General features: G+C 55.2%; 1 protein-coding gene across 2 annotated transcripts in view; it reads right to left on the bottom strand.

Moving 5' to 3' along the window:
• The window catches only part of Rasgef1a (RasGEF domain family member 1A), a 66,953-nt gene extending 40,994 nt beyond the window's left edge, over positions 1 to 25,959 (bottom strand). Inside the window, exon 1 of one of the 2 annotated variants that reach the window (XM_074079473.1) lies at positions 25,891 to 25,959. The gene's annotated coding sequence lies outside the window, so the exon portion shown is untranslated. Of the gene's footprint in view, positions 1 to 25,326; positions 25,492 to 25,890 lie in introns of those variants that run through there. The other variant, XM_074079472.1, reaches the window with a different exon arrangement.
• Positions 25,960 to 27,131: the final 1,172 nt, after the last annotated feature.

Genomic DNA, 27,131 nt, shown 5'->3' with positions numbered 1-27,131 from the left:
CCTCCCACAATCCACAGTGACAGGGACTTCACTGCAGACTTAAGGTGCATTTCTTTAACGACCATGACAGCAGAACAAGCTAATAGGGCATTCTTTTTCTTGCCTCTGGATGCTTCCTGTTCACTCAACTGGCTTGTGGATTTTTTTTCTTATTCATCCATTCAGTGATTATCCAGTGATTCAGGATGTGCCTTGTGTTATTTTAGACAGTATTCATTTCCTAGGCTTTCCATACAAGTTACAGTGGTCCCCCCCTTATCCATGGTTCCAGGAACTCCAGTCGATACGTAAAACTGTGGACAGAACTGGACTTCTACGAGCACTGTCTTCCTCTCCACCCTGCTCATGATGACATGCTTCTCTTTGGTAAATCAGAACTGGCAACCTCACTGCTTCTGTGATTTGGAGCCATAAACGAAAACAAGGGTCAACAATGCAAGCACTGCCATGCCAGGACAGTCACCCTGATAGCTAAGACGGCTGCTAGGTGCGGGCAGCGTATTCAGTGCAAATGCGCTGGACAGAGGGTCTCACCCCAGGCAGAACGGAGAGGACTGGCGTGAGATTTCATTACACTGCTTTCAGACAGTGGACAATTTAAAACTTATGAATTGCTTAACAAATTTCTCATTCAATGTTTGGACCATGGGTGACTGTGTTAAGTGGAACCACTGAAACTAAGCCACCGATAGAGGAGGTCTACAGTAGCACGTGCTGGGCTTAAGGCCACCAGAGCATATTCTCTCTGGATTTTGGAAGCTGGAAGGTGTGGGCTGGACCAGACTCCAGCTGGGGCTCCAGGGAAGAACGCCTCCCCATGCCCACCCCTGCCTTTTCCTAGCTTCTGAGCAATCCCAGCAGTTCTTGCTTACAGCTGAACTTCAATCTGTATATTCATCATTGTCACATGGCCTACTTCTGTTTCTCTGCTTCTCCCTGTCTTCCTAAAGACATCAGTCATTGCATTTAGGGTCCCCTCTAACCCAGTATGACCTCGCTGTAACTTGATTACATCTGCAAAGACCCTACTTCCAAGTAAAGTGCCGTCCATAGATTCCAGGTGTAAATAGATTTTGGGGGCCACTCTCCTGTATCTTTGTGTCTGCAGTGGCCCCTGCCTCTTCTGTCCACACACGTACTCTCTTTACTTCCCACCAGAGGGCTTGAGTAGAGAACAGCCCTGTCTAACCTAAACCACGCTGACTGATTTATGAGGCAGGGCAGGGGCCAAGAAGTCTCTGGCAGGGACCAGATTTTAGGTTTTACTGCCCATTGACCAGATGTGGGCTTGAAAGAAAGAGAAATCCAGGGCAATGTCACAAGCTATGGCCTGAGCAAAAGAGACAAAGTGTGTGGATTTGAAGAGCACTTCGTGTAGGAAACTTCTGGTTCAGGAGTGTGAACAGAGTGTGCAGCTGCCTGCCCTTCCCACCCTCAGTAACGTGAGGTAGTACCGAGGAGCAGTTATGGGCGGGATAAGTCCCAGTGGATGCTGAAGTGACTCACTCTCTGAACAACAGGACGCTGCGGATATGGTGGATGAAGTCAGAGCAGGAAACCCCACCTTTGAGTAGAAGGAGGACATCTGAACTGAACCTGGATCCCTCCTGCCACAGACCACTATTTGGCTGGGAGGCAGGGGCAGCTCACCTGGAAAGGGCCTTCTAAACAGGTGTCCAGTGTGGTCCCAGGGAAAGCCCTCCTGACTCTGGCACCAGGAAGGAGTTCTGTCTCCAAGCTTGCAGGACTACCACAGCCTGCCCAACTACACCGTCTCTGCTTCTGACTTCCATGCAGGTGAGGGGTGCATTGGGTACAGCCAGCCCTAGATGGCAAAGGAAGTGCCCAGAGCCCCTAAGAAGGTACAAGTTGTAAGTCCTGCTGATGTCCACATGGTGCTAGCTCTGTGACTGCAGAGTTACGCAAGCTGTGGAGACATAGCTGTCTCCACCTGGAGACACACACACACACAGACCTCACACAGGTGTCTACTGGATTCATAGGAGGGGAGCCTCCCCTGAGGGCCTCCAGTATGCATCCCCAGCCTGGCAGAGCCAGCGTCGAGACGCGAGACACCTCCACCCCACCCCCAGCTCCCACTCCCCTCTGACCCAGAGCTCCTGTGTGGGCTAATCTGAAGTCATGGAGGCAGGGCTACAGAGGTCTTGGAGGCCCCCCTTGCCCAGTGTGCCTAAGACAAGGGTCAGGGAGTGGAGAGATTTAACGCTGTCCGTCCTGGTGGATATTCTTGTCCGTGTCTCTACACCTTTTGATTTAGGGCCACTGTCCCTCTCTGAACCTCAGTTTCTCCTGGATGACTGGTGTGGAGAATGCACCTGAAACAGTTGGGCCCCTCCTCCCAGCACTGCACACCCAATGGACAAGGTGGAAGTCTCAGACTCCCTGGGAATGGTGATCAAGGGAGTCAGCTAGACCTTGGGCTCACAAAGCTGGGGAGAGGAGGGTAGGAAATGAGTCCCCACCACAGGACAGCCTGAGCAGCTTTAGCTGTTCCCTGGTTCTCCATTTGATAAGGTGATGTAGTGATCGTCCCCATGATGGACGCCAGGCCCAGAGAGAAGGGCTGGGGAGGAAACCAAAAATCCAATGACAGGAGAGGGTGGTCATGGGAAGAGTCCTGCTCTGTGGACTGAATCCTTGCTGCAATCTCATTTCTGAGACTCAGTTTATCTTTCTGTCCCAGTCCCAACATCAATTAGCCAGTGGCAGCCACCTGGGACATTCCAGGTGTCCCCAAGAGTCTGGCAACAGGGCCCTGCTGTCCCCCACCACCCATCATGTGGTGAGTGGTCTACATGCTGCCTGCCTTCACCTCCCAGCGCTGCTCCAGCATCTTGGGGCCTCCTCACCACACTGTGAGTTGGGGCTCTGCCAGGAGCTCTCCAGGAAGCTCCATTTTTGCAACAGCAACAGTGTGGCTTCCAGAACACACCCACACAGGCATTGAAAAAAAGAAAAAAAAATCCACATAGATTGATTTACTGCTCCTCATTTGCAGCTAAGCACAAGGCGTTGGTGTGTGACGGACAGGACGCACGCAGCTGTGAAAATTGAGACGTCAACCCAGAGCCCACAGCAGAGCTATATCACCTCCACACATGGTCAGGCGACAGCATGGCCCTGCTAATTGTGCAAACCCTGAGCAGACTGTGAAATGCACTCTGAGCGGTAGCTGGAGAGCTTCACTCCCATCAGGGCAGGCAGGAATCTAGGTCGTTGATTCAACACTCTGGCATAGCGGGATGCCTGAGCCTCAGGACTGTGACAGGGTGCTGCTGGACAAGGATAGACCCACTGGCTGCCCACCCTCCACACTTGTGAATACCAATTCCCCCCTGTTCTTGTGGGATCCAGAGCGAGATGGGTGAGCCAGGAGCCCCACAAAGTGATCACTGGTGATGGGGAAACAGGCAAATGGAAAGGCTCTGCTGGGAGATGGTGGCATCGAGTTCCTCTGGCCCTGGCCCTAGGTGTGTAAGAACTCTAGGAGGGTCACCAAGATGGGAGTACTAAGGGTACTGACTTCCCTGGGGACAGACCCCAGGGACAAGAGCCAGGAATCCAGTGGGCCAATCAGGACACCAGTCCTATGCATGAGCATGGCACTGCCACCCACCTGAGAACCCCACCTTGTCCAGACCCAAAGGTGTCAGCAGATGGAGCTCAGAGCAAGGTGCCCAATACGCAGCTGATGGAGCAGCAGACCCAGCTCTCTGTAGGCCAGGTTTGGAAAGGCAGAGGGTCCTGACCAGGGGAGCTAAGGCCTTGACCCTGACAGGCACTGAGGATGGGTTGGAGATGGAAGCAGACTGGGCTCAACATCCTGCATCCTTGGGGAGCAAGAGAGAAGCACTGGGCACAGAGCTAGGCAGGTCACCGCTCCAGGCGGAGCTACAACTGAGTGAGGCAGCTGTACCCACAGGGAGCGTCCGCCATGCCTTCTCTCTGGAAGTCTGCTCTTCCTCAGCAGGCCAAGCTCAGTGGCTATGGCAGCAGTAGAGAAGAGCATTCTGGGGACTGGGCAGTAAAGACTGCAATCAGATCAGGCACCTTTCCATGGCACTGGAAGGTCACATCTGGCTACACAACCACAAGCCACCCTCGGGAAGGCCAGGGTGCAGGGCTGAGGCTCCCTCCAAATGCCAGCACAGGAGCACAGACCTGGGGCTCCTCTCACCCCAACACAGGCTAGCTCTGACCAGTTACTCTCCCTGCACCCTAACCACCCATGGCATCATCAGAACCCACAATCTCTCCACTTGCAGACCACCTGCATCTCCAGCCTCACGACCACCCTAGTTCCCAAAGCACCCTGTCATGGGCCAGACCTTCATGTCTTCTCTGTGGCCATACTTCACACAGGGGGTTGGTGCACACCCATCCCTGGGAAAGACCCACTTTGGGAGACTGGAATGATACCTTACTCCACTCTCATCCCTGGCTGGGCTGCAGGAGGTGCCCATCCAAGTCCACCCTTGGTTTCAGCCAACCCAAGGCCCCATGGGAGAGACCTCCATGACACACATACCCCATGCTCCCTACCACCTCACCCTGCTGTGTCCTTTAGGACATGTTGTGGCCTGCAAACCGTACCATGTATGAACATGTGGTCTGGCTGGCTCTCTAGACTGCAAACCCTGGAGAGCAGGGTGCTGCCTCACTCACCCCAGGAAAAGGACTAGCCTCTCAGAGTGGGCATGGCCCTCAAAGATGTCCGCACAGGTTCTGGAAAAGAACCTGTGAATACTCCCTTACATGGAAAAAGGGCTTCGAAGATGTGATGAGGAAAGGCTCAGGACAGATTATCCTAGATTATCTAGGTGCCCCAATCTAATCACAAGTGCTAAAAATTGAGGAGTCCTCTCAGCTGTGCTCAGAGAAATAGAGTTAGCGACAGGGTCAAAGAAATGGCAGTGTGAGAGGTTCTGACTCCTGCTGCCAACTCTGAGATGTGGGGAAACATTTGTGAGGCCCAGACAGAGGATCTCTAGGCTGAGGAGTTCTGACCCAACAGCCCACAGGGCAAAGGGATCTCACAGAACAGGATGACAAGTTCCCAGATGACCATGGTTCTGCCCTGACAACTTACCGCCCTTCCCTGGGCCACAGCAACCAGCTGTCCTCCTGAGTGAGTACGAAGGGCCACTGTGGCACTGTGGAAAAGGGTGGGACATCTCTGGTGCTTCATGAACAACCCCAGTCCACCCCACTGAGCCCAGAAGCTGGGCCTGGGGCAAGCCTCAGCCTCTCCACCCTGTGAGGTTCAACGGGGGACTGAGCAAGACTCAGGATTCTGGCCCAGCCACTGCTTGACAGTGCCAGTGCCTCGGTGCTCCCTGAAGGGCAATCCCTCCAGAAACACTGCACCGCTGCTCCTGCCCTACAACACTTCATGTGGCCCCAGTTGTTCTGGAAGATTCAAGCTGGACAAAACCATGTGCACCCAGCAGAACTGCTACCCATCCCACATGCCCAGTCTAGTCAGGCAGCAGCTGCTTGAAGGGCTGAGAGCTGACCCTCCAAGCTCAGGCCCACCACTGTGATGTGCCTCTCACACAACTGAGGCAGGCAGCCGCAGTGGAGGCTGGGAGGTGCTGCAGGCCTCAGCAGGTCGCCCTGGTGATACCACTGTATAAGACTGTTTGCTGAGCCAAGTGTCTATGAGAGAAGCAAGTCTGGAAAACACGGCTACAACTCTTTAACACTGCTGTAGCTATGTTGAGCTGCAGGCAGGGCCTCCTCCTGGAGTCCCCAAAATCCTTGTCCCAAAATCCTAAACAGAGAGAACAAAGGAGGCAGCCCCTTCACAGCACACAAGGAATAACAAAAGTGATATTTGGGCATGTTCCAGTCAGGTCTGACCACATGGGACATCCTGTGCGGTGGCACTGCCCCACAGTGGGGGAGAGGGGCGATTTGGAGTCTGAGCCTAAGCCTGAGACTCTCCACCCTGGCAGCTCCTAGCATGGCTGGGAAAGCTGGGGACTTTCCTCCTAGCACAGGAGCCACATTTCCAGGCATTCTGGAAGGAAACTGAGCAGTACAGGGTGGGAGGGAGTGCCCAGATCCCTCCTGGGAAGCCCCTGGTCCACTGCCTGGTCACTGCCAGGCAGAGTGAAGTCCTGCCCCACCCAGGCCCACTGGCCAGCTGGCTTAGGGCCTGGCTGAAGTGGAAATGCCCACAGGGAAAGTACAACAGACAGTCACAGCCCAGCACAGCCCCTCCCGGGAGCCCACATCCCTGTCCACTGGCCTGCCCATCATCACTCCTTCCTGTTCCACACACTGACACTGCCTTGTGTGGCCTGCCACCCTGGGCCTGGACACCACCAGGGAGGTCCCAGATAGCTGAGCAAGCTGAGAATGGACAACTGTCCCATTCCTGGTGGGTCTCAGAGCTGTTGAAGGCTGCAGTGGCCACTCCACCTTCTCTTAGACTCCACACTGGAGGGCTGCAGCCAGCGCTCACTGGCCTCCCACACCTCGCAGCCCAGCCCCATAGGGAACCCCACAGGTTTCCCTCAGTTGGAACCTCACAGTGGAGGCAGTTACCCCCTGCAGTGAGTCTGTGGGGAGTGCCGCTGGCCCACTTCACAAGGCAAAAACTGAGGCTGGAGCTGTGAAGGGGGGCTGTCCAAGGGCACAAGGCCCTGGTCAGGGCCAGAGTCCACAACAACCAGGAGCCCAGGGCAAGGGGTGTGGGAAGACCCACAGGTGGTGCGTGTGTGGCCACTCCTGGGAGCCCACACATGTGTGCTCCTCTGGGGAGACACTGAAGGGACAGCCAGGCTCCATCCATCCCCTAACATTCCACTTCCCATAAAGAGCCAGCCCAGGGTTGGGGGACATCTGCGTGGGCTAGGCTCCTCTCTGACACCTTCCTTCCTCCTCTGGTTGCCAAGCAACACTAAAAGCTGCACTGAGCATGTGAATTAGGAATGGCCTTCTGCCTCCTTCCTCCCAACCACCTCTGTCAGAATATTTAGGTGGAGGCTTGCCCCCGCCCATGCTGGAGTCCCAAGGGGACTTGCTGCAGGGAACTGTCCCCCACTGCCCATCCTGACCACACTAGGCTATGCCTGGGATGTGGCATTGGTCCAGATGTGTTCAGGTGGGCCAGGCTCACCCACTCCTGGACCCAGCCAGTGGAGAACAGGGTTGGGAGAGACCCTGTGGGCCTGGGGCTGGGGGCCCAGGGAGCATTGGGAACTAGTGACCGGGAAGACCACAGACTGCCCACCCCCAATGACGGGCACAGACTTGCTCTACCTCACACTTTTACAAAGGCTGAGACACAGACGGGCAGTCACTTATCCCTGATAGGAGGTGACAAAGACAGGCTTCAGGCATGGCTGCCCCTCGCCACCCATGTACTTCCTAAGTGCCCCACTAGGGATGACCACGAGGGGCAGGCCTGGGCATGGGCACAATGCCGGGGTCAGGGTTTAGGGGTGCAGCCCCTGAGCAGGACACGTGTCACATCAGAGCACAGGTCTCTCAAGAGGGACCCAGCATGACCTCAAAGGAGTATCCTGGGGAGTGGGCCTGTCCCTTGCTCAGCAGTGTGCCCTGTCTCCTGCAGCCTAGAGATGGCCACAGCAGCCCCAGGCTGTGTGTCCACTTTGCAGATGGAAAAATTGAGGCTAGGGTGCCATACTGCTCATACCCACAGGCTGAGTGCCTCAGGTCTAGGCCAACCCTCACAGCTTGTAGTGCAGCCCTCATGGTGCCACAGGGATGGGGAGGCTCACCTGGCTGCCTTACTCCATCAGAAATAGTGGCTTGAGACAACCTGGGCTGCCGCTCCACGGGCCTAGCTTTATTGGGATGCTGTGGGCAAACTCAGAAGCCAGACCTGCCTGGGGCTAGTAGGCATGGGGCCAGAGAGCCCAGGTCTTTCCCCTATGGCATGCCAATGGACCTGCCATTGCTGGGCAGGGAAAGGACCTGGAGTGAGTAGAGGGACAATGGCATGGAGCCCCACGGCCCCGGCAGGAAGCCCCACCAAGTGAACAGCTGCCTGTGGAGCCCTGCTGGCTCCTCACTGGGCCCTCTCATCTCACCTCACCCTGTCCTGCCCTGCTCTGGGGCCACCTCTGGAGCATGGTGTGGGAGAGGGGAAGAGCCCATGGGCCGGGGAAGAGTCTGCCACCCTCAGTGGCCTCCACACAGGTCCTGCCAAATGGAATGAGACCCAGCTGGGCTTCCTTCAGCACCCTCCTCCCTCTATGGTCAACAGTGCAGCTTAGAGCCAGGCAGCCGTCTTCATGGACTCTGGCCTCAGTTCTTCATCTGTAAAAAATGGGCACAAGAGAAGTCCTGTCCCCCCAGAGTGGAGATGGATTGACTTCATTATCTGAACGTCCTCTGCCCCCATGGTCTGGAACCAGGAGGCTCTTGTTGCGGAGACCCAACTCCCATGTGCCCTGCAGGGTGAATAGGTCTGTGCTGCCCTCCCTAGGCCCTCTGCACCCCATCCCCATTGTGCCTCTGGAGACGGTGGGCAGGTTGTCTCTGGGGGTCGTTGGAGTCCCTCAGCCACAGGCAGAGCTGGGGTTACTGAAGGAGGAGGAAGGGCTGCAGGAGACAGGCCAGCCCTGCTTTTCCTTCTTCCTGCGATTCTGGAAAAGGCCCCAAAAGTCACCACTGATCTGAGCTCCATGGCATTCGGTTCCCCACAGGAAGGGGGGTGGAGTGACTGCAGGGGAGGAGGTGGGGGGCAGGAAGGGCGTGGCAACTGGCCTGGGTGAGTGCAGTAAGCACAGCTGCAGGATGCCCGCATCTCAGGGACAGAGGCTGCATCTGGTCAGGGTCAGGGCTCACTCAGGCCAGGTCAGCCCACAGCCCAAAGTCATGACAGGGCTTCAGCATCAGCTCTGAGACCTGAAGTGGCCAAGGCACAGAATGTCCCAGGCTGATGGTGCCAGGCTCCCAGCGGTCAGGCATCAGGCCTGGGAGAGTGTGCCAGACAGGCTCCCATGTTTCTAAGGAGCAGGAATGGAAGGTAGGGCATGGCATGGGATCCAGGCACAGAGCAGAGGCCATCGCCCCCTGGGGGTGGGGAAGAGTAAAGCAAGAAGGCCATGGCGGCCTGTGTCCATCAGTGGATAAGCCAAGGTTCAAGGGGTGGGGCTGAGGACAGCCAGGGTTGGGGAGCTGGGAAGGCAAAGGTGGTAGAGCAGAAACCACTAGAGGGGCGCTGTAATGACCACTGATGGGTGATGGAGGGAGGGGAGCAGATAAAGGTTTGTGAGTGCTGCTCTGTGAGTAAGCTCTGCTGTGAGGTTTCAGCTGGGAAAGCAGCAGATGCACTGCCTTATTGGGGGCTCCCACTGAAGGGCCAGAAGGTCCTGCCCCCTCCCCAATGTCCACCCAGAACCCTGGGAGGAGGAGGAGCTTGGATGCTCTACCCAGGAGTCAAAGGCCGGCAGGTGAACTCCGCCCTCTGGACTCTCAGAAGCAGCAGCCTGTCCCAGGAGTGTTTCTTAGCTCCCTTGCTCCCTGCATACGGGGGAGGCCCCCTGTGCCCGGGATGGCTGAGGGGAGGCAGAAGCTTTGCCAGGGCTCTCAGATGGACAGGCTGTCTAGACAGCAGACTTCCCAGTGATCTCCCTGGACCTCTGTAAGGGCTAACCACCCTCACAAAGATCATTCCCTGAGTCTAATGACATGGGCCAGGTGGTAGGAGGGCTGCCTGGCTGCAGGCAGGCCAGGAAAGGAGCACAGCTGGGCTCAGCCTCTCCTGGTGCCACAGGACTCTGGACAGAGCTGCCTGCTGCAGCTGCTGGGCAGACCCTCAGGTGGGGTCTGGGAAGCTGTGGTGAGTTTGTTCATCTCCTGGAGCATCTCAAACCCACTGAACCCACACCAGTTCCAACAAATCCCAAGGTGAGGACATCAATGTAACTTATTATTTGACTCAAAATTCCTCCCCATATTTCTGGGGAGAAGCTGGGATTACCTCCAGGTTGTGTACTTGCTCCTGGAGAATGCAGCTTATATAGGATCTAGGAAACTTGATGGAAGGACCAGGGGAAAAGTTCTGAGTCCTTGTCTGACCTGTATGCTGTGTGACTTTTGTGTGGTTTCTCAGCTTCTCTGAGCCAACTTTGTGCTTCTGTACAACTAGGGGAGATACCCTGTCTAAGAGTTCCATGAGGACTCCATGCAAAAGCACCCCCAAAGTTTGATGCCCTTCTCCCTCATCTCACCCCAATTCTCTCTTCTCCCCACCTCCTCCCTTATGCAAAGACAGCCATCCTTTGCCAAATGATACATTTAAAGAAGTCTCCACCAGATACCCTCTTCTCTGGTGCAGTATCTCCTAGACCCTGGATGTTGTTTGACCTAAGGCAGGGAGAGAGATGCCAAGGGGAGCACTCAACACCAATGCCCAACCCTTCCATGCTCCCAGATTCCTGAATGCCAGCTATGGGAAGTCTGACTTGATTCACTGTTGCTCTGAGAAAATGGGTCTGAGCTGAAAGTATCAGAGTAACAAGCAGGGGTGGCCCTGGAATCAGGGACAGAAGCCTCAGCATCCCCTACACTCAGCCCTGGCCGAGAACAAGTCACTAGCCTCTCACAGAAGGCCTTGGACCTCAGCCCCTGGTGGCCACCCCAAGAGAACAGTCAATGCTGTTTGAATTGATTTCCACCCTGTGATTTGTGATACCTGCTGAGTCAGACAAAAGCCACACACACCAGACCGAAGCAGATACAATGAAAAGGTAGGTTTGGTGTTGAACTCAGAGGCCCCTGCACTGGGGGAACCCTGAGAACCGGCCACACTTCATCTCAGACAGTGAGGCATACATGCACCCCACACAACTCCCAGGCCTGGGCTTACCCTGGTGGGCCTGTGACCCTGCAGGGTTCATTGGGCTTAGAACTGCTGCCTGTGGTCTGGGTACGTTCCAGAACCAGGCAAACGGTGTTATTCTTGCCTAGGTCTGAGCCCCAGGATCTGAGCCTCAGGGTTCTCAGACTCCAGTAGGCATCAGAACCCCCTGGAGAGCCTGCAAAAATCCTGCTGCCCCCAGACCCTTCTGAGGGTGAGGTTCAGGAGGCCAGGGTCTGACTACTCCCAGGTGCTGCTGCCACTGCGGTGGTCCTGGAACCCCACTTTGAGAAATGCTTATCTAAAAGCACAGCAAGTGGCCAGCCTGGGAAGCTGAAGCCAGGAGGCTCTGCAGCAGAGCTCAGAGTCCCAGCTGGCCCTGCCAAGGTGGTCTTGTGATCAGCTGGAGCCAAGCAAGGCTGGTGGGGATGGTGGCAGTGGCTCCAAGTGAGGGTCACACAGCATGGTGGGGGGGGCACACCAGTCTAAGAGAAGCCACCTCCTCCCTGTGAGCAGGGTGCACCAGCCTAGTCTGCAAAACCAGACAACCAAAAGAGGCAGGAGGGCTCCCATAAATGGATTCTGTTCCCGGGGGTTCTTCTGGCCAGTGAAGCCAGAAACCCCTGCTCACTGCCCACTTCGTGAGACCTCAAAGGCATGGCAGGGTCAGAGCAGAGCTCAGATCCTCAATGGTCAGCCTGGAGAGGACAGATGCTAAGCTGGGGTTTGGAGCCCAGGTGCTTGTCAGCTCACCCCTCTCTGTGTGCTGCTCCTTCTCTGCCCCCCTGCCCCGCCCCGCCACAGCCTGGGCCCTGAGAGGCTACACTGGGCAGGCTGCAGAGGCAGATACCCAGCTCCCATCTGTACCCTGGCTCTGGTCCAGGCCCCATATAAGTCCTGTCTCCCCTTGCTCCATCTCTGCAGCTCTAGGAGGTGCCCTACTTTCTGCTCCCTGTGTCCTCAGTCACACGAAGGGGCCTCTTTGGTGTCCAACATGGGCGGGCTTCATCAACCCTTTGATGAGAATCATCAGCCGGCCCTTTGGCCTCCCTTGCCACCTTCTCCCCTAGTACACAGACAGCTCATACCCACAGAAGAGAGAATGCTCGCCCAACAACCTAGGCAGGCCTCCCACCCTTTGTCCCCTTCTCTAGGCTCACGCAGACATTTCTGTTACGATGAAACTAGCATTCTGGTGAAAACTTCCCCTGATGGCAGATCACCCTGAATGTACTGGTGGGAAAACGGGCTGAACACCAACATAGCTAATGAGCATGCTGAGTCCTCCCAGGCAAAGGGCATGTCTGAAAAGGGGTACACTGGGTAAGATGGCAGGAAGGAGTTTGCTGAGCTCTAGAGACAAGCAGAAAGTGGAAAGACAGGGGACCACATCAGTAAGACAAGAATTTAGTGCTTATCCTGTTTCCCCCAATGAAACCGGCTCGTGGTAAGCAAACAACCCTGCCAAAGAAGGTATATCATACAGAGGGGTCCTCAGTGCACTCGGAAGGAACTGTGGAACTAGAAAGGTGCCATCTTGCAGTCCTTCATGGGACACGTGACTAAGACAGTGCTCCTCTATGGATGTAACTCAGAACCAACGGACGCCAGGGAACAAGGATCTGTGTACCCCATGTTCACACCCTCTGCTGCCCCAGCACCCTGGGTGAAATAATGTGAATCAGCAACAAATGAAAATCCCAGTGGACAGGAAACACTAAAGGTGGAGGAAGTAGCTAAATGACACCACAAGAAAGTAAACAGAAAAGTCCCCAGAGTAGCACAGCCCACACACAACTCACCAAGTTTCTGTCACAAGTCAAAGGCATTAAGAAGACACTGTGGGAGGGGTAAAGTTCAGACTGCTTCCAGGCAGAGACTCAAGAAAAATGACCAACAAGTGCCACATGCGCATTGTATTGGGTTACTGATTTTAAAAAACAACTATAAAAAGGTCTTTTCCACTTGGGTATGTTACATGACAGCAAGGAACTGCTGTCAACTTTGCTGAGTGTGAAAATGACCTTGTGGTTATATAGGAAGTGTCCTCATTGTTTGTTTTAGAGACCCACATCCAAAGTGTAAGAGACAGGTCAGGGATGTAATTTAAATACTCGAGCCAAAAGCTAAGAAAGAACAGTGAAAAACAGAAAGAATGAAAAGAAGAAAGAAGAAAAGGAGTGGGGGAGAAGGGAAGTGGAAGGGAGCAGAGGAAGGAAGAGAGGGAAGGAAAGGGAGAGATGAGGATATGGGTAAAATCCATCTCTCTCTCTCCCCCTCCCTTTCTATCTCCTCCTGCCCTCTCTCCTTCCCTCCCATCCCCCCCCCCCCCCTCTCTCTCTCTCTCAATGTCTCACTATGTAGTCCAGGATGGCTTCAAACTCTCTATGTAGCACAGGCCCACCTAATCTTAACTGTTAAATCCTGGTAATAAACATGGAAGATGTTCATTATTCTTTTCTCTTTACCTTTCAACATGTTTGAAATTTTTCAGGCTAAAAGCTGAAAATTTTCAGAATAAAAGAAGCTGATTGGGAGGATCAAGATTCAAGGCCAGCCCAGGCAAATAGTTTGCAAGACCCTACCTCCAAAATGAACTTGCAAGCTCGAAGTCCTGAGTTCAAACCCCAGTCCCACCAAAAAAAGAAGAGAAAGAAGAAGATGGGCATCATGATGCACAGCTATAATCCCAGCACTCTGGAGGTTGAATAAGGAGGATGGAGAGTTTGAGGCTAGCCTGGACTACATAGCAAGACCCTGTCTCAAAAAAAAAAGGGGGGGAGAGGGTGGGGGCAGGGGGGAGAAATGACCCAAGCCTTGTATGCACATATGAATAAAACAATTTAAAAAACCCGTCTTTTAAAAACATGGCATCAGTAGATAAGTCTTGCAATAAAGCAAGCAGGAAAGCACAGAAGTGGTCCCAAACACTTACAGCAGCTTAGAACATGGAAGAGGTAATGCTGCAAGTGAGTGAAAAACGGAATTTAGTAAGTGGCGTTGGACAAATGGGTGGCCATCTGGAAAAAGCGAAGTTGGAGTCCTAGCAGATGGATCAAATCTTCACACTTGAGAACTGAAGCCGTAGCCTAAGAGAAGCACACATGAGAGCTTCCTGAGAGATTCAGAGCAGAGGCCTTTCTGTTAGTATAAACCCTGTGAAGTTACTGGCAGGAGACCATTTGTGACCCACAAAAAACAGTTTCACTGGGCTCACGCCTAATATCGATGTTACAAAATTCCAAAATCAGTTAAAAAAATAACGTCTCTGGCTACTTAACATTTCAAAATTTGGCATGGTCGGGCTGGGGACCTAGCTCAGTGGCAGAGCGCGTGCCTAACATGTGCAAGGGTTCGAGCCCCAGCACCACAAAAAAAGGAAAACTGCTGCCTGGCAAAAATCCTAACACAAAAATGAAAACAATAAATTGGGGAAAATATTTGAACCTCATCCTCAAAAGTATCTGTTTCCTTAATGCAGAAAAAGCTTGTATTCGTAAGGAAATTACCAGATGGTCATGGTGAAGTGCAGCTGAGTGCAGCTGTCATCCCAGCACTCGGGAGGACGAGGCAGGAGGGTCATGAATTTGAGGCCAGCCTCGGCTACATAGCAAGACACACACACAGCCCCAGAAAAAAGAAAGAAAAGAAAAGCACCAACAGGCTGACAGAAACATGATGTTTATAACGTGAACACCAGAAAAATATAGGTGGATCTTTTTTGCGGGGTGGGAGCATGGTGCTGGGGTTCAAACCCAGGCCCCCGTGTATGCTCGGCAAGCACTGTACCACTGAGGCACATCCCCAGCCCCAGGTGGACCTAATACATAGAAAGAAAGGCTCACTCTAATTCATTACAAGGGAAATGCTAACTGAAACTGCAATGAGATATTTCTCATAAATCAGATTGGCAAGGATAAGGTACAGAGAAACACGTACAATGAAAACAGAAGTAAAAATTGGTACTGCTGTAGTGGAAAGCTTGGCAAAATCTGTCAAGGTGACAAATGTACCTCCATGTCACTCTGTTAAAAACAGCAAGGCTACTCTGTGCACTGAGATAGAAGATTCCAAGGCACACAACTCGTGACTCATAGCCTCTGTGTACATAAAAAGGAGTAATTTGAGGCTGTGTGTACGGACTAAAAATATCGAGAGGGTACTGGTTGGTATGTGACAACAGAGTGCCATCAGCAAGTTGAGGTTGAGGGGACAGAGGACAAGAGCTCTGCAAAAGAAGCAGATCTGCAGTGAGGGGCACACAGTAGTGAGACCAAATGCCAGCAGGCGGGGGGCGGGGTGTGAAAGGAGAGAATGGAAGGAGGAAGACAGGAGATGGGGGAGTTGCTGGCCCTTCCAAGTCCTGGAGGCCAGGCAGCTTCAGCATCCATTCTCCCACCCAGGCCCACCAGCCCTGAAGAGTCAGATGGAGGGACAGGGGCAAAAGGAGGGAAAGGGAGAGGAGTAGGAGAAGAGTAAGGGGGAAGAGGGAGCAGGAAGGAGGAGGCGTGGGGAAAGAGAGTGAGCAGGAAAGAGGAGGAGGCGGAGGAGGAGGAGGAAGAGGTGGCAGCAGTGAAGGCAGCTGAGAGGAGTAGGGGAGAGAGGCCAGAGATGGGGTAGGAGAGACAGGGAGTGAGAGCAGGAGAAAGGCACTTGAGAAAGTTAGCATGATCTCCCCATCAAACCAAAATACTCACTAAGGATGTCAACAGAGAGGTCAAAGGGCTTTGGTAGGGCCATGTCACCCTGGATTCAGGGGGGAGTGAACCTGAGCTGAGGAGGGGGCCCTGTGCTGTGGGAGGCTCAAAGAGAGAAGCAGTTCTGGAGGGACACAGCTCCAGGAGGACTGGAAGCTAAGGCTGCAGCCCATGCAGGGGTTGTGGGAGGGGGTAGCCATGGCGACCCAGGAAGTGAAGGGGTGGTCAAGAGCAGGAGGGACAGAATTCAGCCAGGGATGACTCCCCCAGGAACACACAGCCACCTGAATCCAAGCAGTATGTAGGGAGATTGGTTCTTGGTCTTGACCTGGCTGCTGAAGTCATAGGACCCATGATGAGAAAGAGAAGGGGTCTGGGGAGCAGAGGCTGGCCACAGGTAGAAAGAAAAACAGAGAAAGAGGGGTCCTCTCCAAGGTGGCTAAACAGGAACCCCAAGGAAAGAAAGAGCTGGGAGACAGCGAGGGGCTCAGAAGCCAAAGAAGGAGGGTGAGAAAGGTGAGGTGTACCCATCAAGTACCCAGAAAGCCCTTTCCAGAGTCCCCACCTGCACTGTGATGCAAAGGCCACCTCTTGGCTCCCAGGGCACTTCGGTCTCAGCACAATCCCAGCTCAATCCCAGCTCCGCCCCCATCCTGGCTCTCCTGGAGGAGGTACAAGGCTCTCCATGTAGCGTTGAAGATGTCTCCATGGGGACCATGCTCTGACCTGAGCAGCAGCTCATCCCTGGGGACCTCTATGCACAGCTCCTGACAAGCCATGACGAGCTATGGAGGTGGCCTGAGACCTCAGGTCTGCATCTGCTGGCTTTGCTGAACAAGGCCATCTCAGGGCCCACCACTGGCTATCCCCCACTGAGGAAGCACTCTTGCTACCAGATCTGCCCTCCCCTACCCTTCTTCATGGCCTCCTCAGACCTGGCCTTTCCAGAGAGGCTGCACTCATCACTCTATTCTAAATGGAAGCCCCCAGCACTCCCTCCCTCCTTTCTGGAACCACTCCGCTCAGTCTCTGTTTCCAGATCAGGTCTGAACTCTCAGAGCTTGAACCATGCCTGGCAGTTGGCATAGTGTCAGGGTTATGATCTGAAGTCTCTCATCTTCAGTGCCTTGCCTGTGTCTGTCTCTCAGGTGCAGGTGACAGTGAGTGGCTCCAGAGTTCATGGTGATGGGGGAAGAGGGCTCAGCCTGGGTCCATGCCCCAGACTGACCAATTCTTGGCTATCAAACTCAGGCAGGGCTCTTCACCCCTCTGAGCTCAGGGTCACCCTGCACCCAGGGCAGTGATTGTACATATCAGGGAATGACAATCTGATGCCACCCTCCCCATTCTGAAAGAGGCCCATTCTCATTCTCCAACACTAGCTCTGGTGCCACATTAGGGTACATTTATCATTTTTATACCTGCAACATAATATCTGACTGTGGCTGTTGGTTTCTCTCCAGGCTCCCACAGGGCATGGGGGTGGGGGCTCGCGCTGACTGTTCCTGCTGACTTAAGAAGGGATATGGCCCCCCGGATGCAGTCCAGCCCTCCTCCTACCATCCAGGGCCTGGCAGGCCAGATGGTGCCACTTCTGGATAAGCATATGGCTGCAGCCTAGTGGGGCTTCCAGCGTCACAGCTGAAGCATCTCAGGGAACAACTGGCCTGGAGGGGTTCTGTGGCATCTGTGGAGAACTCTGTCCTTTGCACAACCCTGGGCAAGGACCACACCTGTACCAGGTGACCTCAGAGCTGCTAGGAGACAGGGTGTCTCACAGAAGCCTGCCTTCCATGACCTCTGCACTCACCAACCTTTAATTGAAAGATGGGGAAACTGAGGCATGGTTCAGTTGAATCTGACTTAGCAGCCCACACCATATGAGTAGGTGGATATGGGGGTGTCTAATCCTCAGGTAGGGGCGCCCGCTCCTGGCTCTGCCAAGAAGAGCCTGCCCTGTCAGGGGGCCTGAGGCGAAGGCACCCAGGAAGATGAAGACATCCTCCTGAGTCCCCTCAACCTTCATGGCCAACCTGATGTGTCATTTCCCTCAGGGACACCTGCTATGCTGCACATGGTTCCAGAGGAGCCACGGTGCATTTTCCAAGAACAAAGCTGTGGGCCACACCAGGCAGCCTGTGCCCTGACAGGAGCAGAGCAATTGGTTTTGGGGGGATGTGTGGTACAGATGGCAGAGAGGTTCACAGGAGCCCTGCAGGCTCTGAGTGGGGGCTGCTAGACTAGGAGCTCTCATAGCCAGGCCCACAGAACCAAGCCTGCCTCCGGCTGCCCCTCAATGCCCGCACACTCAGCTCAGCCTCCTTCCACACCAGGCAGTCTCTCCAGCCCAGATGCTGCCACCCCGATTCAGTCCTCCTAAGAAGAGCCAAGAAGGGCTCCCTGGACACATGGCCCTCTGCTGCAGGTTATGCACAAGGCAGCCAGAGAAAGGCGAGGGCTGGGGTACAGGCCCCAGACTCCCTGGCCCAATGCGCCCCACTGGCAGGGAGTTGGGAGTCCATCTCAGGTTCTCCTCTCTCTGGCCAGCCAGCCAGAGTCCAGAACTGGTAACAGTGACTGTCAGCCTGTCCTTCCCTGAACAAACTGATGGAGCATATCTGGGCACCCATCAACAAACACTTGGTCTTGGGGACTAGCAGCAGATACCATGAGGCGGACCCTACCCTAGGAAGAGAAGGCATCACCACAGGATGACAGTGTAGGTGAGCCAGGCCACTAGATGCTGTCCTTGAACAGGAGGGGGCCCCAGGGACTAGCTGAGAGACTCCAGGCCATGCAAGAAGCCTCCTGCCTGAGGGCATAACATGCTCCCTAGTTCTGCTGCTGGGGCCCACTCAGATCCCCCATACATAAAGGCTGCTGCCAGGTTGGTGCCTTTCACTCCTGCAGCCTCCTTCAGAAGACTGGAGGGACCAGCATCTACCAGCTGGCCAGTCTGGGGCCAGCCCCCAGTCCCTTGCCTGAGTGGGGCAAACTGTGGTGCATAGCTGAAGCCAGACTTGACCTGAAACTGCCCCTTGGCAATCCAGCCTCACCCCCTCCCTTACAGCTGCCCCCTGAGAACCACTTAAAATCTCTCCTGCCACAAACCCTGTCTCAGCTCTACTCTTGACAGCACACCTAAGTGATCACCCTGCAAGGTATGCATAAGACAAGAGGCCCTGGAACAGCACTCAGAAGCCAGGGACCCCCATTCCAGTTCCTGGTGCCAAACAACCCAGAAGAGGGCCCTCCAGAGCCCCGGAGAGGGAGAAGTTTCCTGCAGTAGCCCATCCAAGCTAAGAACCAAGTTGTGAGTAGAAGCAAGAGGCCACCCACAAAGGCAGGAAGGGAAGCAAGAGCCAGGTCAGGGGCTGACACAACAGGAGGACAGCAGGGAGGCAAAGGAAGATGACAGGAACTCTCACCCCAAGTAACACTGTGCACTCTCCAAAGTGCTTCTTGGCACAGGGGAGGGGCCTAGGCTCAAATTCTGCCTTTGCCCCTTGCTCCAGACCAAGGAGGAGCATCAAAAAATTGCTATAATGTTATAAATTGCTATAATGTTATATACTGGTATAATGACGCTGGCATCAAAAATAAAAGGTGTGGGCTGGCAGAGTGGCTCAAGTGATAGAGCACCTCACCTGGCAAGCGTGAGGCCGAGTTCAAACCCCAGTACTGAAAAAAAAAAGGTGCATTAAATTAGGTCATGTGTTCATGAAATCCCCAGCAGAGCCTTTGGGACCACAGGCTGGGAAGGGACCTACACATGCCCAGCACACCAAGGCCTGAGCAGGGACAGGATTGGCCCAGGGCTCTGCTATCTGCTGCTCCTTCCTGTCTCCACTCTGCAGCCTCACAGAGTTGTCCTTGCATTGATCTTGCCATGGAAATCCTTCCCATTTCTTTCCCCCAAGTGTCCCCAGTCACCTCACATAGGACAGCTCTTCATCTCAGCCTGACCTCAGGACACACCTGGGATCCTCCCCTCCAGGCTATGAAAAGCATGTTGACCTGGGGCCACACCTGATGGCTACCAAAAGTCAAGAGAGTTCTGTAAGAGCCCCAGTGATCGTAAGGTGGTGAGCAAGGCAGCTCCTCAGACCTGATCCTGACATGACCACAGCAAGAAGCCAAAGGATGTCACACCCCTTCAGGCAGCCCTGCAGGCTCATCCAAGCTTGCCTGCCTCTAACCCCTCCCACAGCACTCAGTCCTGGCCTCTCTCACCACAGGGGCTGAGGAGGAGGCACCTAAGCATGGACTTCTCAGAGAATATGGGCTCTCATACAGGGTCAGGAGGTGAACTGTTCATAGTGCCTTGGTGGCCGTATCCCCCAGTACCCTTCATTGTATATTTATCAGTTAACCCTAAGCGTTTCATAATTTCCATTGTTACTTCTTCTTGTGTCCATTATTTATACATGTCTTTTAAATTTTCCAAGTACGTGATTTTTAAGGATTATCTATTTTATTAATGTCACTCATAGCTGAATTGGAATTAAAAAATATAGTCTGAAGCACAAAGTTTCTTTGCTAGCCACTAAGGTGTTCACCACTGTGCCCACTGCAGCCCAGATGGTTCTACATTTGAGTCAGAAGCTCTATCACTAGGGGCACAGCTCTGGAGTTGTGCTCTTCAGTGGAGAACAGCTTGGACCGAACAGCTTGGACCCTAGGCCAGCTCGAACCACTGTCATTGCCTCCTCCTAAATCCTTGAGCATCCTCACCCCCTATGCACCAGGTGATTTGACTCAGGTGCCTCCGGTCACGTCACAGTAGGTCCTAGGGCTCCACCTTGGTTGGGGTAAGCCTAGATACCAGGGACACTCAGGTCAGAGTAGGGAGGGGAACAGGGCATAGAAGCCCTGTGGCAGGGCCTGGCAGGAAGTACCCTGGCCTGCAGTGAGCAGTATGGGCAGGACCTGGTTTCTCCTAGCACAGCCTGGATGCTCAGCTGCTCCTGGGCTACTCTTCCAAAGACTCTACTCTTCATCCAGCCCCACAGGAGCCACCCACTCCTACTAATAATAATAAAATGAATAACTGACATGGCCTCCTTCCTGCTCTGAGTAATTAACTTATGAAAGTATCTCAGTACCCCAGGAACTCCCCAGGCTCCTGTGTGAGTCTCCAACTCAATCTCTCAGCTGATCCATCTGCCCAGTCTCTGCCAGCCTCCTCCTTCCCAGTTCTGAGGACAGAAGGCCATCCTTCTCCTTGTGAGCTCGGGGGTCCCTCCCTGTGACCAAGTGGTGGCTAAGCAACATTGCCTCACATAATCCAGACTATGCCCTGGGAGAAAGAAATGGAGCTCACAGCCCAAAGGGGCTGGGGCATGGAATCTGCTTGCAGGGAAGTCCCAGGCAGACGTCTGGTCTCTGAAGCTGGGTTTCCACAGCAACAAACAAGCTCCTCACCCTGGGAAATGCCTGGGGCCAGGGCTAGGCATGGCCCCCACACTCCTAGGCCTGCCAGCTATGGCTGGAATCCAGGCCATATCCAGAAGGAATCCAGGTTCCATAATATTTATATTGGGTGAGTCTGGGTATTGGACTGGAGAGCCCCACAGGCAAGATGGTGAGGGAGGGTCCTTGAGATTTGGGTGAGCTTGCTGGAGGTGGGGAAATAGGCTCTGTTGATACACCCATCAGACTGCACACCCTCTCCCAGCACCCTCAGCTTCTGGGTGAGCCAGCCTCCTTCACAGAAGCTACTCTTTGTTAACATTGTTGTCATGGCAACCGGATCCAGGGAGAACTCTCTTCAAGGTAGCGTCTAAGGGTGACACTTGGAGAAACGGAAGTGGTGGTGACAAGCAGGGCGCTGTCTTCCCAGCCCCACCTCCACTATTTCTCCCTGGACAGGTCTATTCCCCCATGTTCCCCTTGCCTACCTCGGAGCTCTGGAGTCTGTTCCCCTCTCTCCTTCCTGAAAGGAGGGTGGGGGAAGCAATGTAGCCAGGCCAGGCACATGATGCTAGATACAGACCTGCACCTCTGTGCCATGGTGCCCCACCACTCAGACACCTCTGATGGAGATACATCCCATCAGCATGGCCACCATCTTGGAGCTGGGGGTCCAACAAGTCTGGGGGAGACTGGGGCTCCAGGGGCTCACTAACAGCACCTAAAGCAGTTGTGCCCTGCAAAGGGCTGGGGCACCTGCACATCACACCTGTGCAGGAAGAGACCCAGAGGCCAAGTGTGAGTCCTGTGTGGGGGAAGGGAATGAATGGGAAGGAGGCCACTGCAATTGTCAGGGCCAGAGAACAAGGGACACAGTGCGTAGGAAGGGATGGAAGAGAGGTCTAGGGTGGGGTAGGCCAAGCTGCAGATGACTTGATGCAAGAGTAACTTGGAAGAAGCCAGAGAGACCTTGCCTGGCCACCTGCTCAGACAGAGATTAGGGGCATAATGACAGTGAATGGACTACCTATAGTCACCCCAAGAGACATTCAGCAGACACAGCACACACGCTAAAGGAGCCCTGAGTTCTGGTTGAGGGTGATGGCAGTTTGGATGGCTCAGCGAGGAGGAGAAGGCAAGCTGTGGGTGGAGAGAGAATGTGGGGCCAGGTCTGGAGAAGCAGGCGCTGAGTTCGCAGGACAAGAGTTAAAACCACAGGGAGAACACAGGACAGGGGCCAGGCAGCCAAGTTGATATAGAGAATGCCTAGAAGCAGGGATAGTGAAGTCCACAGCCTCTATAGACAGTCTCCGACTGAAGAGAGTACCAGATGGGAGTGGGCAGGGAAAGAGTGGGAAGTGAGGATGTGGAGTGAGCAAGCAGAGAACAGTCTTCAAAGTCAGCCTGCACAGGGGAAGAGGGTGGGTGGGATCTGAAGAGGGAGGCAAGCTTGTTTTAAGACAAGAGAAGCCTTGTGCAAATCCCTTCACCTCTGAGGCCCATCACCTGTTAACTGGGGCAGTGACATCTCACCCAAGAGCTGGGCAAGTAGAAAGGATCACCCCATGTGCCCAACAGTGTGCTCCAGGGCTGGACAGAGCTCCCACCCCACAGGTGAAGCACCTGCCTTTGGGCTGCTGTCTTAAGTACGGGAAACTCACTGAGGAACAGACTCAGGCCTCCCCTCCTGGAGCTGGCACTGGCCTTTCCTCCCTGAATCCACAGAGAACCCACAGCCAGCTAACCAGAGACAGGCAGGCCGCAGAGCCTGTGCTGGCTACCATGGACTGCGTTTGCTGAAGCCTCATGGTGGCAGCTCATGGCGGCACTCATGGTGGGGAGCCACACAACCTCTTTACCATGTCCACATTCCGGCACTGACCAAGTGAGCCCTGAGGAGCTTCCGTGTCAAATGAATGAGGCAGGCAAAAGTTTCCCAGGGAGTTGTCCCAAGTCAAGTTCAAAGACACCTGCGTGGGTCTTAGATGCCTTGCAGACAGTATGTCCAAATACCTGCGGCCACCCAACTATCCCCCTGTGTAGCAGCCCTCTATCTATCATCCTCAGATAAAGACAGCCACCCCAACTCCCTCTGGCAGGCATCACTGGGGGGCTCCTCCTAGCCTTCTCAGTATGGTGCAAGCTGCCTCGGACACAAGGCCAAACCCTGAGCCCCTCTCCAACTCTCAGCTGGTCACTATGCCCTGGGGCTTTCGGATTTTCCTTCCCAAGGTCCTGCATGCCTGCTGACCTTCCCAAACCCTGCTCCAAGGTTGTGAGATGGGAGCTTCCCGCATTCCTAGTGCAGAGACATCCAAACAGGCATATCGCAATCAGCTCACTCTGGGCCAGGGCAGGGCATTCCTGTGTCCACTCTCTCACACTACCCACAACCCCAGGCACGGTGCCAAGAAAGAGACAAGAAAGGCAGACAACCAAAAAGAGGGCCAGATCCCAAGGGTCAGTGCTCTGTAGGTGACAGTAGGTGTCAGAGGCCCTTCCCCTTCCCCGACAGCATCTCTCGTCAGCAGATGCTACTTCAGTACCTGCCTCCTCCCAGCCTCCGTACATCACATCCTTGCAGGAGGGAGGTGGGCAAGGGAGGGCAAAGGAACGGAGGCAGCCTGGAGTGGCTGGGAGCTACCGGAGGCAGATTCTGCTCAACACTTGGACTTGGAAACCAGGAGAGAAAAACAGAGCAGACCAGGGCTGAAGCAGATGGCCTCAGAGAAAAGAGGGAGGCAGTAAGGGAAGAGTGCCACCAGGGGGCACCAGAGAGGGAACTGGAAGGTACCCTGACCAGTTACCCCACTTCCCTGGGACTCCACCTCCAGCCGTCCAGGACACCTCTTCTGGGGTAGAGCCATGCCGATGTGCTTCCCACCCCAGCCCACCGGCCCCTCCCTGAGGCAGTGGTGGGCTCAAAGGCCCTGCCCTGCCGTGGCAGAGCACCTGCACTTGTCCTATTTGACATGAGGCTTCTGTGAAACACATGATTCTAGGGCTAAAAACCAAGTCAACCTAAACTATTCCAGCACTGCCCCTCCAGCTGTCATTCTGGAGACAGGCCTGTTCAGGGGCTCCCAGGCCACACCTGTATCCACACCCACCCCCATGAATGGGCTGAAAGGTCTGCTCCTCACCGGGCCAGGTGGAGCAGCCAGATCCCTCCTACTGCCCCCTCACTTGTGGGCCTGGCCCATCTACCACTACCCAACAGGAAACCAGTGGAGTGAGGCATTCCTTCCTTCTCCTCTTCCTCTTCCTCTCCCTCTCCTCTTCCTTTTCCTCCTCTCCAACATCCTCCTCAGTCTGCAGTTGCTAAGTTACACCAAAAACCCCTCTGCTCTGTGTGAACTGTTCCATTTCCACGATTTGCCAGGTGGAAGGGAGCCATCAGGCTGGCAGCTCCAAGATGCCTCCCAGAGAAAAACAAACTCACTGGCTGGCTTTTGGGCAGGCCCGGTGGCACACCTGGGGACACCTGCTTGGGTTCTCATACTTCCATCATGGAATCTGCTCACTCCCTGCCTAGAGGCAGAGCCTGGGGGCTCAGGTTACATTGCTTGTCAAACCACTCAGAGGACTGCTGGCCCACTACAATCCATAGCCCTAAGGACAGAGAAAGCTGGAGGGACAGAGAAGCACCCCAGTGTACCCAGACCACCCAGCTGAGGTCCTCCATATCCTCCCACTCTGGATCTCCTTTTCCTGGGCTGGGGTCCTGAGATTCCAAAGTAGTGTCACTAGATGTCAAGGTAGAAATGTCTCCAGGAGTCATCAGAACCATGATGTCATTCTGCTGATAGAGAAACTGAGTCTCGGAGGGGCTCACAAGTGGCCAACTCCAATACAGGCCAAACAAGGGTTGCTGCTCTGCTCTGGAGGATCCTTGCCCCCAGAATAGGGCCTAGACCCCCACAGGCTGGGTTGGGCAAGACTAAATCAGATTGAGGCCAGAGAGCCCTGGGGGAGGGTCAGACCACCGCCTCAGTGAGGGTCCCTTCGTGCAACTCGACCCCCAGTGTCCTAGACTCCTGGGGCAGGTGGCCATCTGGACCCTTCCCTTGTCCTCATAAGGGAATGACAGCGGCCGAAAGGCAGGAACGGTGAGGTGAGCGGGAGGAAGGTTTACTACCATGAGTAGGGAAAGAGAACGCCAGTCACCTCCAGGTCTCAGCTCCCTGGTGGTTCCCCAGTCAGGCAGCGGCCTCCCTGTAAATAGCCACCAGTCCCGGCACAGAGACAGCTAGAGACATAGGGGCAGGACCTGTCAGCGCATCCCTCCCTAAACAGGAGACTTCCCCCTCCCCACCCCCACACTCTCGCATACACTCACATCAGAACCCCACGCACCTGCCCCAGTCCCTGCTCCCATCAGGGCCGGGGCAAAGACAGCACGGTCCTTCAAATGACCCTGGCACACGGGGCAGAGGGGCTCATCTCGCCGTGCTCCTGGCTCTCTCTCCTCAAATGCGGTGCTCACGCCCCAATTCCTTGTCCAACAGCAAGTGCGTGAGATGCCACGGTGGGGCCCAGAATGCAGAGGAGCAAATGGAAACTTCCAACTGCGCAGCCCCGAGCTCCTCGGATTCCCCAGCCCCCACCCCCACGCCAGGCCCAGGGCAGCGGACCTGCCCGCGCTGCCCACGCCCTCCGGCCGGCCCGGTGCCCTAAGGGGTGCAGGGGGTCCTGGCGCCATCCGACCCGGGTGGAGTTCCAAGCAACTCCGCGCGCCGAGCTCACGGTCGCCCTCCCCCACGCGCGCCCCCCGACTCGCGCCCTGGCCCCACGACGGACGCGCCGGGCGGCACCCGGGGCCAACGCACGCCCCGCCCCGCCCGCCCACGCCGGCGACCCTAGGGGACCGCCCGCTGGAGGACCGGAGTGGGTGACGGAGGATCGGCTACCGCTGCCTACCTCGGTCCGGGCCAGCGTCGCTCCCGCGCCGCCCTCGCGCCGCAGCCGGGCCCCGAGCAGCGCGCGGCCGGCGCCGGCGGCGGCTCATGCTCGGCGCCCGGGCCCGCGGCACCCGCCCACCCGCGGCCGCCCCCGCGCTGCGCCAGCTGCGGGCAGAGCGGCTTCCTCCGCAGCCGGCGCCGGGGAGCGCGGAGAGCGAGCGCGGAGCGGGCACGGAGCGGGCGGGCGCGAGAGCGCGGGGAGCGGGCGGGCGTGGGGCGGCGGGGAGGGAGGGTGCGGGGCGAAGGTGCAACGAGAGGGCGGGTGCGGGACCGGGGCGCCAGGGAGGACGCCTGGAGACCGACCCGTGCCGCATCCGGAGAGGGCGGAGCAGGCTTGTCCTGAAAAAAAATGAGGCTGCAAACAACCCAAAAGGTGATGTGGTCACCGCATTTTGAAGCCCCTGGGGGGACTCCAGAGAGCGACCTGTGACAGCGAAAGCACTTCCGTGGGCAAATCCTTGTCACTGAGGTTATTCCCCATCCCCATCACAATCTCTCTGCCAGGTTGGTGGCGGTTTTGTTCCAGACAAGGAAACTGATGCTCGAGGAAGTGAGGGATCCTGCAGGATCCGAGGTGGTAAGTGGCAGAATCAGGATCCCAAGTCACCTTAAGAGAGTCTGTGGCTCCGTTCCCCCAAAACTTCCAAGAGGAGGATCCAAGTCTTCTAGCTCCCAATGAGTCTCTGTCTCCGAAAAGACACCCCCAGGGGCCGAAATGACCCTGGCAGGCAGGCCAGACTCAGGCAAGTGTGGAACACGTCTGGGGCCAGGAAGCCCACCAGGCGCAGGGTCTGAGTGGAAGATGTAGGGGAGTCTCCCTTGGATGAGGTTGAAGACCTTTTTTTATCCACTTAGTATGGTTATTTGTTTGTTTGTTTTATGGCGGTACTGGGGTTTGAACTCAAGGCCTCAGGCTTGCCGCAGCATTCTACCACTTGAGCCACTCCTCAGGCCCCCATTCAGTATGTTTCTTGAACATCTGCTGTTTGCCAGATGTGTGTCTGCGCGCTGGGACACAGCTGTGAATGTCCTTATCTGGTTGGAGTTTGCATTCTTTTGGGAAGTAGGAAACAAAAGCAAGACAAAATAGTTCATGTGTCAGATGATACCCTGGAGAAGAGCACTTCCAGGAAGAGTGATAGGGAAGGCAACTGTGGGGCGGGGAATTTTATTTAGGGGGAGGGAGTTCCAGGAAGTCTT

Source organism: Castor canadensis, chromosome 7, assembly GCF_047511655.1.
Source record: "Castor canadensis chromosome 7, mCasCan1.hap1v2, whole genome shotgun sequence".
Taxonomy (NCBI): Eukaryota; Metazoa; Chordata; class Mammalia; order Rodentia; family Castoridae; genus Castor; species Castor canadensis.
The sequence above is the reverse complement of the archived record's forward strand: the minus strand, read 5'-3'. Positions and strand labels throughout refer to the sequence as shown.